Here is a 14,332-nt window from a genome sequence, read left to right on the forward strand (position 1 = left end):
TTTTCTCATTCCTGCCTTGGGTTCTTTCCTTGGCTTTTCCTGATGGAGTGTAACCTATGAGCCAAAAAACAAAAACTTTCCTCCTCAAATTTCGTTTAGTCATGCTGTTTTATCATAGCAATAAAGAGCAAATTAGAATAGCCTCTGTATATTTGGTTTATTACAATGAAGCATTTTAGGGTGCTGGATAGAAGATTTTCAAGCAAAGGAAAAACTAAGGTAATGTGCAGGATGGAAATATGAAGAGTGGGGGGAAAGAGAAAGAAAATAAGTGAATGATAAAGAGGTGGTTTGCTGGCTGGCTGGGACTGTAGTAAAGGGACCAGCTCCCCATTTCGGCAGCCATAACAGTCGAACATGTACTTGCCCTGACCTTGTCTTGGTCACTAGGAGGTCAGATGCCTGCCTGGTGGCAAGGAACCAATCAGAAGTTAGCTGGTGGTGCTATGCTTTATGGCTCTGGGTGTGCTTTATGGACAAGTGCACAGCAATGACACACAGAGCATAGCAACCGCCCTGGGAGGGCCTATGGGCCATAACAACCAGTTGGCCAATCAACACGGCAAACCCTCCAAGCCTGTGCACAGGAGGCACACCAATCCTGAGCCTGTGTGTACCCCTAGACACTCCCCTTACGCTGCCCTATAAGATCTCTATGCAGTGGCTTCGAAGCCTTTCCTAGCCATCTGCCATGGCCGGTGGATGAAAGGCCTGAGCTAACATGGGGTTAGCTCCTTAAACAACTACAATAAAGCCTCCTGCAGTTTGCATCAGGCTTTCACCTCCGCATGGCGATTGGGGTGGCCGAGGTCCTGGGCTGAGATCCTAGGGGCCTGAGCCTTGGGGGGAGGGGGGTCTTTCAGTAGCTCAGTAGCAGAGACTTGTGTGTGTCCCTAGAGTCCATTATAGCGCCAAACAAAACATTAATAACAATGGAAGGAAGTTGTGTAATTTTTGTTTCTTTAATTTTATGTGTTAAATCACCCAGATAATTTCCAATCCATTAAATAGTAGGTGAACTGGTTAGGTTGTTTTGTTTTGTTTTTGTTTTTTGGGGTTTCTTGTGTTTTGTTTATTTGTTTATTTGTTTGTTTTTGTCAACTTGACACAAACCAGGGTCATCTGGGAGGAGGAAGCTTCCAAGGAGAAAACGCTTCCTTCAGATTGGGCTGTGGGAAAGTCTGTGGTGCATTGTCTTGACTACTGATAGATGTGAGAGAGCCCACTGTGGGTGGTGCTACCCCTGGAGAGTAGTGCTGAACTGTATAAAAAACGCAAGGTGAACAAGCCAGTCAGCAGAATTCCTCCATGGCCTCTGCATGAGCATCTACCTCCAGGTCCCTGCATTGAGTGCCTGCTCTGACTGCCCTTCATGCTGGGCTACAAGATATACAAGTTATAAGCTGAAATAAACCATTTCCCCACAAGTTGCTTTTGGCCATGGTGTTTCTCGAAGCAATAGAAACCTAACTAGTACACCTTTTAATCAAGTCATGATGCTATGACTTGATCTTAAAATGTTTGCAATTATCCTATTTGTTCATCTTAATTTGCATTGAGGATAGTATGATTGCCCGCTGGCTGCAAGCAATAAATCTTTTTCCACTCCAGTTTGAGAGATGGTGCAGGGGGTAAAGGTACTGGTTGTCAAAACTGATGACCTGAGATCTCTGGAACCCACATGGCAGAAGGAAAAGACAAACTCCCACAGACTGACCTCTGACCTCTACATGTATGCTGTGGTGCATGCTCCCTACCCCTCAAAAAATAAATCTAATAAAAACTAATAAAAAAAAAACTACTTCACTCTTAAAAAAATTGTATTGATGGTGGAGGGCATAGGCATGCCTGTAATCCCAACACCTAGGGGATGAAGCAAGAAGATCAGGAATTCAATGCTTGTCTCAACAACATGGAAAGTTTGAGACCAGCCTGTAATCCCAGATCTCAGGAGACAGAGGCAGGTGGATCTCTCTGATTTTGAGGCTAGCTTGGTTTACAGAGCTAGTTCCAGCACAGCCAAGGCTATGCAAAGAAACCTCTCTCTCTCTCTCTTGCTCTCTCTCTCTCTCTCTCTCTCTCTCTCTCTCTCTCTCTCTGTTGTTTTGTTTTTTAAGACAGTGTTTCTCTGTGTAGCTTTGGGGCCTATCCTGACACTCACTCTGTAGACCAGGCTAGCCTCAAACTCACATCTCAAAAAATGAAAGAAAGAAAGAAAGAAAGAAAAGAAAAGAAAAGAAAAGAATTAATAATTATACAGCAGAGATAAACAGCCCAGTCCAAGAAGGCAGGAGCTATGAACCTCTGTGCCAGAAAATCAAAGCCTAACACTTTGTAGGCCTATTTCCTTGTTAGGGCAATAAGGAGGCTGGATTCCTATTTTGCTGCTCCCTGTTTCAAGAGTGCCTAGCTGAGTGGGTCAGACCATTAGGAATGGAACATCTCTACCAATAGCACTACCATTAATGGCAGCAATAAAACCCACTACAGTTTTCCAAACAACTACTGTACACGTACATGCATCATCCCTATACACAAGTGCCTGCCCCTGTCACACAGGGTAATTTGTGCTCTTCATTCTCTCATCGATCACCAGCATCTACCCCTTGCCAGGCCCTTTTCAAAGCATTGCCAGAGAAAAGAAGAAAAGAAATGTGGCTTCTGCCCAAAGGGGCTCAAAGACAGAAGTGCAAAACTCATAAACAAGCAATTCCAATAAAGAGCCAAATAGAAGGACTATTATGAGTGTATGCAGGCAGCCATGCCCGGGAGAACTCAAACAGGAGCAATTAATTCTGACCGGAATTGAAACATTCTAGCACTAGATCTTGAAAACAAAATGTGGAGGGAGGGAGGGGAAAGAGAATATTCTTGGGGGGGGGGGCGGTGGAGTATCCAGAAAGCACAGGGGCAAGAAAACATGAGGCTGCTGGGGAAAAGCAAGTTGGATAGAGCACAGGACACAGGGAGGGGTTTATAAGAAATGAGGATCTGTTCAGCAGAAGAAACAGAGTACATACAAGACAGAAGAGCTGGCACACAGGGGGCCCAATCTGAAAAGTTTTGATGCTAGCCTAGACTCTGGGGGATGTTGGCCTGGAAACAGAGATGGGCGGGCATGTATTTCAGAGAAAGCCAGAGCAGCCACTCAGCCAACAGAGGAATATGTGTGTGTGGGGGGGTGGTTCTCATGGTAGAATGGATGTCGTGAATCCTTGTGCCCAAGTGTGGCCTGAGTCATCTGCAACAGGAAAGAACTGAGTCCACACTCTGAAGGTGCTGTTTATAGCAACACTCTTAGCCTTCTGAGGTTGCCCAGATTGACCAAACTAACGCTAGAAGTCACACCCTGAACTTTATATCCAATCCAATTACAAGTGGAAAACCATACAAAATTAAGATTTGGGTCATAGTTCTACTGGAAAAAAAAGATGGGGTGTATACATGTGTTTTTGTAGGTACAGGTATGGATGCAGATGTGTGTGCAGGCACTGGGTATCTTCCTCAACTGCTCTCTACCTTAATGAGATGGTGGGTTTTTTTGTTTTTTTGTTTTTAAAGCTGCTTTACAAAAAAAAAAAAAAAAAAAGCTGGCTCTAGGGTTATCGAGATGACTCAGCAAGTGAAGGTGCTTGCTACAAATGACCTGGATTCAACACCCAGAATCCACATTGTTGAAAGAGACAAATCATTCTCATAAATTGCCACACACACATCCCTAATTATTTATAAGCAAATTAGAAATATTTTCAAGCTGGCAGTAATGTTGCATGCCTTTAATCCCAGCATTTTGAAGGCAGAGGCAGTTGGATCTCTGAGTCCAAGGCCACCCTGGACTACAGAGTGAGTTCCAGGATAGCCAGAGCTACACAGAGAAGCTCTGTCTTAAAAAAACAAACAAAAAATTATTGTATGGGCAGCTTCCAACACATCCCAATCAATATTTGATAATTACTCCAAATGGATATTTGTTATATACCATCCATTTCATTGTTACAAATTATAGTATTTATACATTATTTTTGCATTTTCTGTCTGCCTGCCTACCTCTCTTTCTCTCTTTCTCTCTTTCTCTCTCTCTCTCTCTCTCTCTCTCTCTCTCTCTGTGTGTGTGTGTGTGTATGATAATAAATGAATGAAATAAAGAACTACTTAAGGGAAAAACTGAGCATGGTGGCACATGATTACAATCTGAGCACTCAGGAGACAGAGGCAAGTAGACCACAGTGGTGAGTTCGTGACAGCTCAGGCTATGTAGCAAGATCGTATCTCAAAAAGAAAATCATTTAGGATTTGATTTTGAAACAACTTCAGGTATTTGTGAAATTTTCTAATTCTGGTCATTGAACTATGATAAATAAGAGTAAATGACCTAATCTAGGACATTTTGAAATCTGAAAAATTTTGTTGTTGTCCTGTTTTTGTTTTTGTTTTTTGAGACAGGGTTTCTCTGTGACTTTGGAGGCTGTCCTGGAACTAGCTCTTGTAGACCAGGCTGGTCTAGAACTCATAGAGATCTGCCTGCCTCTGCCTCCCGAGTGCTGGGATTAAAGGTGTGAGCCACCACCTCTTGGCCAGAAAACTGAAATATTTTATGTACTCTACATCCGGATGGTTCTCAGTGAGGTCCAGCACATCTCTGAGCACCTCTCATCACCCATCACCCATCATCCTTATCACAGCTAACTACTTTCGAGACACCTCTGACATTGGTCCTCCTCACTGCTGATATTTCCTCATCAGAGAATGTTGGGGAGAGTCATTGGATTCTCACCTGAGATTCTATCTGTTCCCTCCTCTGCCTCCTAGACCTTTGCATGTAATTCTACCATATCTGCATGAGGACTCCTGCTAGAGTGGAATAATTATGGGTGGTAAACTTAAGTGGAGGAGACCTTGTCTATACAGCTCCAGGAAAGTCACCCTCCATGCCAGTGGTGCAGTTGTTTTGGGGTCACCAGTGCTCTGTAAGTGACCACTCACCCATGCTCTGCAAACTGAAGAATTCATTGGTTCTCCAAGTTAGACTCTGGTGGAAGCCTGATTTGATTTGTCCTTGGTACTTCATAAGGAGAGTAGATATTTATGTCTCTCCAGGGAACAAGTTCCCAAAACAGAATAAAAAGTAAACACCTAGGGATGCAGCTCATGGCTACAGCATCTGTTTTACCTGTGTGAAAGCTTGAGTTATCTTTACCCCTGGAAAAATGTTATTAATGGACCGGGCATGCCTGTAGTCCCAGCACTCAGTAGGCTGAGACAGGAGGATCATAAGCTCAAGGCCTACACAGAGTAAGATCAAGGCCAACCTTCCTCAAGGAAAAACTAATGAATTTAAATAATTACCACTTTTGTGCAGAGGACTGACTTCTTTCATATATAGTTTGTACAAGTCAATAAGAAAAATGTTCAGGGGCTAGAGAAGTGGCTCAATGGTGACTGCTCTTCCAGAGGACTCAGATTCAATTCCCAGCACATGGCAGTCAAAAATGTTTTTAACTCCAGTTCCAGGAGACTGATCACCCATGGCAAAACACTAATGTAAATAAGATAAAAATAAATAAATTAAAAAAACAAAAAAGAAATTTGAAAAAAATGTTCAGCTGTACCTCTAAGAGAAATGCAAACTAAAGCTTTGATAAAGAACCAGGTTTTATTCATGAGTTATCAAGTATTGATTTAATAATAGTCTGTGTTAATAAGAATGCATAGGGAGCCGGGCGTTGGTGGCGCATGCCTTTAATCCCAGCATTCGGGAGGCAGAGGCAGGTGGATCTCTGTGAGCTCGAGGGCCAGCCTGGTCTCCAGAGCGAGTTGCAGAATAGGCTCCAAAGTTACACCGAGAAACCCTGTCTTGAAAGAAAAAAAAAAAAAAAGAATGCATAGGGAACAATGTATATCACTGTTAATAGGAGTACAGCAATTGGCAAGTGACTCATGACTAGTTTAATATTATCTACCAAATTTGAAAATGCTTTAGTTCAGGGATTTCAATTCTATAGATAATTTTTTCACATACAACATGACAAGGATATTCAGCATACCATTTTCTTTGTTTTGAAAACAACACATATATCCACCACTAAAGGGATGGTTTGTGGGTTTAGTTTGATCTGGTTTCACTGTAGAGCTCAGGTTAGCCTAAAGTTTGCTGTGTTGCCAAGACCGGCCTTGAACTCCTGATCCACCTCCCAAGTGCTGGAATGGTAGGTGTGCACCACCACACCTAGCTAAGGGAACAGTTTTAACTAAATTATAGTGAATACAATCAAAGGGATTAGAAAGCTAATATGAGGAAAGAGAGCCTGGAGTCAGGGTGATGACTCTGTGTTTAGAAGTGTTTGCCAAGAAAGCCTCATCACCCGAGTTTGATCCCCAGAACCCACAGAAAAAGCCATATGCCATTGCACATGTCTGTGATCTCAACATACCTACAGTCAGATGAAAGAGGGAGATGGGAGAATAGCCTGGAAGCTTATGGTCCTGCTAACCTGGAGTAAATAACAGAGGCAGAAACAAGAAAGATTCAGCCTCAGAACAAAGGTAGAAGGTAATAAGTGATTCCCTAAAGTTACTGTCTGACCTCCACACACATGCCAGGGCACAAAGGAACTCTAACCTGGGTAAAAGTAGTGCCTGGACCAGCTTCAGTCTCCTCCAGAGGGCTGCTGGAAGGACAAAATGGGTTCTCAGAACCCCTGAGAACCATGCCTGACTCATGCTAAATGCTGTGTAGTAGTTTTATTCAATTTATTTTATTTTGTGTATGGCTGTTTGCATGCGTGTCTGTGCACCATATGAATGCCTTTTGCCTGTGGAGACCAGAAGAGGGTGTTGGATTCCCTGGAACAGAAGTTACAGACAGTAGTGAGCTACCCTGCAGACACAGTGATTTAGTATCCCTGGATGGTAGTTTGGTTGGGCTGGGTTTGTTTTTTTTGAAACAAGGTCTTGCTATGCAGTTCTGGCTGGCCTCATACTCACTGTTTATAGAAGGCTGGCCTCAAACTTGCAGCAACCCTTCTGCTTCAAACAAAAAACATTGCTTATAATGTCATGTTAAAAAAAAAAAAAAAACATTGTGGTGCCAGGCATGGTACCACATACCTGTAATCCAATCCAAACACTTTGAAGGCTAAGGCAGGATGATTGCCACCAGTTTGCAGCCAACTTGTTTTGCATGGCAAGTTCCAGGCCAACCATAGCTACCTAGTGAGACCCCCATCTATCTATCTACCCATTTAAGTAGTAATATGGGCTGGATGGCTTAGGGATATAGCTCAGTGGTAGAGCCTTTGCCTAGTATACATATGCAAGGCCCTGAGTTCCATATCCAGCACCTCAATGTGTTGGGGATGGGTTTATAATTAAATGTAGGAAAATCTCACCTCCTCCTAAGATCTGAGGTTTCTTTTGTGGTTATAGTTTACTGTTACCACTTGGTGGCAGCATACTCTAACCACCGATTCCATCACTTAGAAAGATGACTACCTTAAAAAGCTTATGGATGGAAAGACTACCATCATCATGTAATCCCCGATGGATATGTACACCACAATATCATCCATGAAGCATCCTTGTCAGGAAAAAGAAAGTCAAACAGATCTGGGAAAGAGCAAGTGCCTATCACGAGTGAGGTCATGGGTTGAATTTACAAACACACACATGATATAGTATACATGATATAGTATACATGAGCAGGTCAGAGGACAACCATAAGAGAAGTTTTTGCTTCCCACCTTGTTTGCTTGGAAGAATCAGAGTCTCTCTATCTCTTTTTTTTAAATTTTGTATGTATGGTGTTTTGTCTACATTTATGTCTGTGTATAAAGTTCATACTTGGTGCCAGAGGCCAGAAGAGGGTGTCAAATCCCCCAGAACTAGAGTTATAGATGGTTGTGAGCCACCATGTGGGTGCTGGGCAAAGAACCTGGGAAGAACAGCTAGTGTTCTTAACTATTGAGCCTTCTCTCCAGCCCCTTAAAGAGTTTCTTTCGTATTTACTGTTAGTATTCAGGTATCTGTACTGACCTGTCCTTGGGGTTTTGACAGGATACACCCTCAGCTGCAGCTACTAAGAGCACCATCTGTGCATATTCGCTACATTTTAAAAGGTCCCTGACCACCTCCCATCTTTCTCTCTCTCTCTCTCTCTCTCTCTCTCTCTCTCTCTCTCTCTCTCTCTCTCTCTCTCTCTCCTCTCTCCTCTCTCTCTCCTTCTCTCTCTATCTCTCTGTCTCTCCTTCTCTCTCTTCTGTGGCTCCTGTCCTCTCTCCCCTCCCCCCTTCTCCTATTCACTTTCCCCCGGTAAAAAAAAAAAAAACCCTGCACCCAAGCTCTGTCACATGGCGTCTTTCTCTCGAAAGTGCTGCTTTTTAAAATTACATTTACCAGTTGCCTACACCAAGTTACAAGGCTCAAGAGCATCCAAGGGTTTTCCCTGCCCCCAAGGGCTCTGCCTCCCATCTCTTTGTAGGAATGCTGGGATTACGTGTGTCCAACACTGCACCTGGCTTTACATGGGTTCTTGAGATTAAAGCTCAGGTCCTCATGATGACACAGCAGCAATTTATTTCAGTGAGCCACGCCCCTCCCCATCTTTAAATCTGAGATAGGGGCTGATGACTGTATAATACTTACGTTTCAAAGGAAATGTTTTTAAAAGATTCATACATGGGGTTGGGGATTTAGCTCAGTGATGGCGTGCTTGCCATCACTGCTTACAAGGCCCTGTGTTTGGTTCTCAGCTTAGGAGGAGGTGAGGGGAAGACGCATACAGGATTAGTGGCGGGTAGGCTCAGTAACAGTATTTGCCTAGCAATCATGAAGCTCTCAGCCATGGAAAGAGAGAAAAGAAAATATTTTATGTATATATAATTATATATAATATAATTATGGGAGATGTGGAGCCTGGGGCCCTCTTCAGATCCACTGCATAGAATCTGCACTGACCGGATCCCTGACTCTCTAGGCACACTGAAGCTGTGAAAGCACTTAGGTATTCTTTTTCCTTTTGTGTGTGTTTGAAATTTCCACAATGATCCCACATGGTATAAAAAGAGAACAAACTCTCAATGGTTGTCCTCTGGACTCTTCACTTTCTATGACACCTGTGTGCATCGCCCACACACCGAAGAGAGAGGGAGAGAATAATGCAATAAAAGTTTAATATATGAATACCATGAAATTATAGCAATGAGATGGATCATGAATAGCAATTATTTCTTAAATATTATTACTAAATATTGGTTGGGATAAGTTGGAGGCTGCCCAGATAACAAATATTTCTTTTTCATTTTGTTTCGTTTTTGTTCAAGACAGTATTTCTGTCTGTAGCCTTGGCTATCCTGGAACTTCTCTGTAGACCAGGCTGGCCTCAAACTCAGAGATCCACCTGCCTCTGACATGCTGGGATTAAAGGTGTGTGCCACCACCCCCAGCTTGCAAATATTTCTAATTTGCTTATCAATAATTAGGTAAGTAGGGATATAGATCAGTGATGAAGCACTCACCTAATGTGAACCAAGCACCCTAGTACCAGAAAAAGCGTGTCCTGACTGTAATACATTGTGATTAAATTACAGCGATTATCAGTGTATGTCATCTCTGCAGAAGCCTCCCCAGCCCTTATTACAGATCCCAGGAGAGAAAACTGGTGTAGGAAAGCCAAAGGATTCACCCAAGACACCACCCCCCACCCCCACCCCGTCACTCAGAAGTACAAAATTCCTTGCTTCAAGCTAGGCCTGGAGACTACTACCTGTAATCCCCTGGCCTGGGAAGCTGGGACCCGGTGGATTCCAGAGACTTTGATGGCAGTTTGGGCTACATAGGGAGTCTATGGTGGTTTGAATGGGGGGTGACCCCCATAGGCTTGTACATTTGAATGCTTGGTCCCTAGTTGGTACAACTGGTTTTGGAAGGAGGAGTGGCCTGTTAGAGTAGGGCTGTTCTTGCTAAATGACCTGAGTCACAAAGAGGGGAGTGGGGTGGGTGAGGGAGTGGGCTTTGAGATCTCAAAAGCCAACTCCAGACCCAGTTTGGTTCTGCCTCTTGCCTGTGAATCAAATGTAAACACTCAGCTACTCCTCCAGTGCCATGCCTGCCTGCCTGCCTGCCTGCCTGCCACCACCCTCCCTGTCATGATGGTCATATACCAACCCTCTGACACTGTAAGCAAGTTCCAAATTAAAAGGCTTTGTTTTGTTTTGCTTGTTGCCTTGGTCATGGTGTCTCTTCACAGCAATGGAAAACAGATTAAGACCTAGGCCAAAGCCAACAAGGACTACAGAGTGAGAACCTGTCTCAAAAAAAGAAAAAAAGGAAGAAGAGAAAAGAGAAAGAAAAAGCCAGGACTTCTAACTCCCAAACCCATTCTTTTTCTGTCATTGCACCATATTTCTGGAAATTGAAATGTGGCCCAAGCATCTGTGGTTTTCGTTTATAGAATTTGGTTTTCTTTTTACTGTTTTATATTTCTATATAATTTTTTTTTAAGACAAGACCTCCCTCTGTAACTCTGGCTGGTCTGGAGTTGGGTAGGTAGTGGATTCTGGCCTTCAACTTGTGCTGATCCTCCTGCCTCTGATTCCCCAGTATCAGGAACACAGATGCAGACCCACGATGCTGGATACAGTTGTTTTTATTTTAATTTTGAGAATTGTATTTTGTTTATTTGTGTGTGTATTATGTGTGTATCTGTTGTGTGTGTGTTATATGTGTGCTATGTGTGTGTGTTATGTTTATGTGTGTTGTGCCTATGTAAGCTCCTGTGGCGGTTATAGTGCAACCATCAGGAGCTGGTTCTCTTGTTCCACCCTGGATCCTAGAGTTTGAGTTCAGGACATCAAGGCTTTTATCTGCTGAGCAATCTATCTGGTGCTATTGTTGATTTTCTTAAGCTATGCAGTTTCTCTGTGGTTTGCAGGGGGGAAAAGTTATTTTCTGAATGGCTCAAGGCGTTTCCCTACAAGAAAGCAAATACCATCACCCTTGATTAGAAAACAGTTATGGGTAATGAAGAGATGGGTCACCAGTTACATTTTATTTCCAGCACCCACCTGCTGGCTTAGAACCATCTGTAACCCCAGTTCCAAGGGACCTGATGTCCTCTTTGGGCCTCTGCACATACCAGGCACCAAAAACACCCATACACATAGAGGAATAGAGCCCAGGTTGGGCTATATTCTAAGTGAGACCCTGTCTCAAGAACGAGGAAGGAGCTGGCGTTGGTGGCGCACGCCTTTAATCCCAGCACTCAGGAGGCAGAGGCAGGCGGATCTCAGTGAGTTCGAGGCCAGCCTGGTCTCCAGAGCGAGTGCCAGGATAGGCTCCAAAGCTACACAGAGAAACCCTGTCTCAAAAAACCAAAAAAAAAAAAAAAAAAACAGAACAAGGAAGGAGAGAGGGAGAGAGAGAGAGAATAATAATATAATTCTTCTCTGTGGAATGTAGATTAAACCAAGGCTCTCATTGTTTAAACTTTCCAACACATTGTAAGAATTTAAATATCAAATTTCATACTCTGTGTCATGCCCAAAACTCTGGCAAAGGGACTGCAAAAAGCAGGGACTGAGTAAACTTCAGCAACAAGACCTCACCAGTGGACTACTTCCCTGTCTTGTTAGGATAGCTGCAGGATGACTATGATTCCCTGTGGCTTTCAGGCCAGGACCGACTGTGTACCATCACATCGCCACAGTTGGGGAGATTCTGAAGAGAGAACTGCCAAGCCCGTTTGTTCAGCCTTAGGAAATTCTTCTGACCCTCCCTCCGTAGCTGTGCTGTGCATGAAACCACACACCTCAGGCAGAAAGGGGCTACCCTTCTGCATTCAGAATATTAAAGCAAATTGGTCATGTTCTTCTGCCCCCTTTTGGTGCTAGAACTGAAGCCAAAGCCTGCATTCACTGAACACATGCTCTGTCACCAAAAGTTACTTCAAATGCCCATCCACAATAAACACACTTTTCCCTGTCATCAGCAGTCTGTACTTCTAAACTGGCATAGTCACCCATTACACTCCACTTGCATCATTCTACACCTATCCAGCCTGCTTCTCCAAATCTTTTCTGGATCCTTCCCACAAATAATTCAGGTATAGTAACAGAAAACACCCTAGTGTTTCTTTTTTTATTTTCTGCCTGCCTTCCTTCCTTCCTTCCTCCCTCCCTCCCTTCCTTCCTTCCTTCTTTTTAAAGTCAAGGTCTTACTATGTAGCTCTGGCTGTCCCAAAATTGCTATGTAGACAAGGCTAGCCTCAAACTCATAGAGATCTGCCTGCCTGATCTCCAACTGCTGGGATTAAAGACATGGATCACCACACCCAGCCATGACCTCACTTTTCTGTGTTAGTCACTTTTTGTTACTGTGACAAACCATCTGAGCAAAACAACTCAAGGGAGGAAAGATTTATTTTCTTTTAAAACTGTGTCTGTAGCCAGGTAGTGGTAGCACATGCCTTTAATCCCAGCACTCGGGAGGCAGACGAAGGCGGATCTCAGTGAGTTCGAGGCCAGCCTGGTCTCCAGAGCGAGTGCCAGGATAGGCTCCAAAGCTACACAGAGAAACCCTGTCTCGAAAAACCAAACAAACAAACAAACAAACAAACAAAATGGTAGGGGGTGAGAGAACTTTTTGCTGTGTGTGGGTGTGTGGTATGTGTGTATGAATGTGAGGTTGTGGAAGGGTGTGTGTATGTTCGTGTGTGTGTGTGTGTGTGTGTGTGTGTGTGTGTGTGTGTGTGTGTGTGTGCGCGTGCGCGTGCGCACGTGCGCACCTGTGAAAGCTGGAGGTCAAACCTCAGGAGTGGCCTACCTTGGATTTTTTGTTTTGTTTCTTAATTTTTAATACATTTATTTATGTATTGCAGGGACACTGATTATCCCAAGTGCAGGGATTACTGGTGTTTATCACCACACTGAATCGAATGAAGCTGGGGATTGAACCCAGGGCTTGATGTATGATGCTAAGCAAGCAAGTAGAGCTATGTTCCCAGCCCTCCACTATTCTCAGAACAGTTCAATGTAGAATACAGATTGTATTAATTAAAGCTCTATATTAGTTCATTTATTGATGTGGAAGAAATTGCTCCCTAAAGTGAGTTGCATTAAAAACAATCACTGGTATTTATTTTATTCCATAACTCCTGTGAGTTGGCACATCAGATAGTCACACAGCTCCAATGGCTTGCCTCTGTTCCTTGCTATCTGGGATTTTGCCTGAAGTACTTGAAGCCTAGGGACTGGAGTCACCCCAAGGCTCCTTTACTTACGTCTTGTGACTTACTTATTCTGGTTGTCAGCTGAGACCTCACCTGGGGCTATTGGTTACAACAGCTACACTACACATGCCCTGTCAAATGCAGTTTCCTGACACTGTAGCAGTGGAGTTTCAAAAGCAAGGATCAAGTGATAGGACAGTGAAGGAACCCATGCCTTTTTATGCCTTAGCCTCTGAAGTCTCAGAGATTCAGGATGTCCTATAATGGTTATGGCAATCATGAGCCTGACCTACTCAAGATGTGTGAACACAGAACCCACCCATGAGGAGAAGAGTATCAGTCACACCATAAGAAAGGCAAGCAGGCCAGATGGTGGTAATGCATACCTTTTAATCCCAGCACATGGGAGGCAGAGGCAGGGAGATCTCTGTGAGTTCGAGGTCAGCCTGGTCTACAGAGGGAGTTCCAGGACATCCCTGGTTACACAGAGAGAAACCCTGTCTGGGGGGGGGGGGAATGGCATGAAGAATGGTAAATAAAATGGTAGAGACATCTTTGAAAAGATGAAACTACAGATCCTTGCCTTTTCATATTACAGAGACTCCAAACCTAAACTAGCTTCAACAGAGGAATTGTATTGGCTCACATCCGTCAAACCCACTGGTAGTGCTGACTCCAGACAAGGTCACATGACTCGAATGATGTCATCTCCAGAACAGTTTCCATTCATCTATGGGCCCAGCTTTCTCTATGCTGACTGGAGCCTCGGATTCTCCTCAAGGAGGCAAGTGGCTCCTGTGCTCCAGCCATATACTTGTCTTGCTCTGTTACTTCAGGAAAAGAGACTTCTGACTCTCTTTACAGGGTGTAATTCACACAGATGTCTTGCAGACATGGATTTCTTTAGCTCTGATTGTCCTGAGTTGGCTCTTGGGCCCATTGTCTAATAGCTCACTATCCTTAAGGGAATGTACTGTGTGAACTGGCTTAGGCCTTTGTTACATGCCCGTCTCTGAAGCTGGGAACAAGGTTAGTAGCATCACTGTAAGTCACAAGTTTTCTGCAGCAGAGATGGATTCAGCTCCAAGGACACATGGGTGCCATGAGGAG

Source organism: Cricetulus griseus, chromosome 2, assembly GCF_003668045.3.
Source record: "Cricetulus griseus strain 17A/GY chromosome 2, alternate assembly CriGri-PICRH-1.0, whole genome shotgun sequence".
Taxonomy (NCBI): Eukaryota; Metazoa; Chordata; class Mammalia; order Rodentia; family Cricetidae; genus Cricetulus; species Cricetulus griseus.